Raw genomic sequence first — 2,232 nt, 5'->3', positions numbered from 1 at the left:
CAGCAATACTACTCCTAGGTCTATACCTTGAAGAGAGCATGAAAAAGGGTAAAAAACATCACTTGTTCAAAAAATATTCAAAGCAGCCCTGTTTGTGCTGGCAAAGAATTGGAAATTGAGTGAATGTCCATCAACTGGGGAATGGCTGAACAAATTGTGGTATATGTACATTATGGAACATTGTTCTATTAAAAACCAGGAGGGATGGGAATTCAGGGAAGCCTGGAAGGATTTGCATGAACATGGGGGTGATGATCAACCTTAATGGACTTGCTCATTCCATCAGTGCAACAATCAGGCCCAATTTTGGGGGAGAATACCATCTGTATCCAGAGAAAGAATTGTGGAATTTGAACAAAAACCAAAGACTATTATTACCTTTAATTAAAAAATCCTCTATCTTTAATATAATTTTTCTATCTCTTATGCTTTATTTTTTTCCCTTAAGGACATGATTTCTCTTTCATCACATTCAACTTAGATCAATATATACCATGGAGGAGGAAGAGGAGACGGGAGCGACCCCCGCCACCGCCGCTGCATCCCGCGCCAGACTCCGCCACTACTGCCCCTCCGCCGCCGCCGCCATGCCCAAGAGAAAGGCCGAAGGAGCTGCTAAGGGGGACAAGACCAAGGTGAAGGACGAACCACAGAGGAAATCCGCGCGGTTGTCCGCCAAACCTGCTCCTCCGAAGCCAGAGCCCAAACCAAAAAAGGCACCTGCAAAGAAGGGAGAGAAGTTACCCAAAGGGAAAAAGGCAAAGGCTGACTCCGGTAAGGATGGGAACAACCCTGCAGAGAATGGAGATGCCAAAACAGACCAGGCACAGAAAGCTGAAGGTGCTGGAGATGCCAAGTGAATTGTGTGAATTTTTGTAACTGTGTACTTCTGGTGACTGTACAGTTTGAAATACTATTTTTTATCAAGTTTTATAAAAATGCAGAATTTTGTTTTACTTTTTTTTTAAGCTATGTTGTTAGCTCACAGAAGGCTTTGTTGTTGTTTTGAGGGGATGGGGCAGATGTTACAGATAGGATGTTTCAGAAGCTGGGTTGAAATAGGTGGGGTGTTTTTCCCCTCCTAGTTTTTGAGAGGACTTCTCTTGAATACCAAGAGGAGGTTCACACATACCCCAGATACATAGATAAGATCACTGATACCCTCAATGGATAACTTCAAAAATTTGTACTTCTTCCCTGTCTGCCATAAGCATCAACTTGACTCCTCTAAACCTAGGGTCCTATCAGGATCTGCCCCTTTTTCTCTCCTTTCCCTACCCCCCAAATTAATTGTGTTTGATACCAGTCTTTCAGGTAATCTGGACTTGAATTATGGCCCCGAGGAGGCCTCCCCAAAAGAGCCGAAGTTCCTTTCATATTGGGGATCTTTTCCAATTAAGAATTCTACAGTTTTCATTTCCTCAAAGTCAGAGTAGTGAAAAGTTGTTAAACAACATAGGCTAAATGTGAAAGTGTCCACCCTCACTCTAAACTTTCCCTGTTTAAAGTATAAAATAAAGACTCTTCATTGGGTTTTATAGTGACTTTATGTTTTGGTAGTCCATGGAGGAGGGGAGTTTGAAAGTTGTTGTATACTGTTGCAGATCGTAGCCCATGTCCTGCCTGAATTACCATGATTGTTTATGAAAAGCATCTTTAATAAAGCTGGATACTTTGAAAAAAAATATATATATATATATACCATGGAAACAATGTAAAGACTAACAGACTGCCCCTGTGGGGGATAGGGGGAGGGAAGCGAGATTAGAAAAACTTGTAAAATATAAAATAAATAATAGATAAATAAATAAAAGAAATGATGCTCTCAGAAAAAAAAATCGAAAAACTTACATCAGCTGTTGCATAGTGAAATGTAATGTGTACAAAATAACAACAAAATTATAGGATGATCAGCTGTGAATTATAGTTTTTCTCAGCAACACAGTGACCCAAAATAATTCTGAAGGACTTTTGATGAAAAATGCTATCCATCCCCAGAGAGAGTTGATTATATCTGAATACATATTGAAGCATACTATTTTTACTTTATTTTTCTTGAGGTTTCTTTTTTTATGAGAGGGTTCTATGTTTTCTTTCATAACATGACTATTATGGCAATGTTTTATATGACTACATATTTATACCCTAAATCAAATTGCTTGCTTTCTTATTAAAGGGATAGAGTAGGGCAGGAGGAAGGGAGAGAATTTGGAATTCAAAGTTTTAAAAATG

General features: G+C 39.2%; 1 pseudogene; it reads left to right on the top strand.

Moving 5' to 3' along the window:
- The first annotated feature begins 551 nt into the window (after nt 1-551).
- Nucleotides 552-1,276, top strand: LOC141506619 (non-histone chromosomal protein HMG-17 pseudogene; annotated as a pseudogene).
- The last annotated feature ends 956 nt before the right edge of the window (nt 1,277-2,232 follow it).

Source organism: Macrotis lagotis, chromosome 1 (genome assembly GCF_037893015.1).
Source record: "Macrotis lagotis isolate mMagLag1 chromosome 1, bilby.v1.9.chrom.fasta, whole genome shotgun sequence".
Taxonomy (NCBI): Eukaryota; Metazoa; Chordata; class Mammalia; order Peramelemorphia; family Peramelidae; genus Macrotis; species Macrotis lagotis.
The sequence above is the reverse complement of the archived record's forward strand: the minus strand, read 5'-3'. Positions and strand labels throughout refer to the sequence as shown.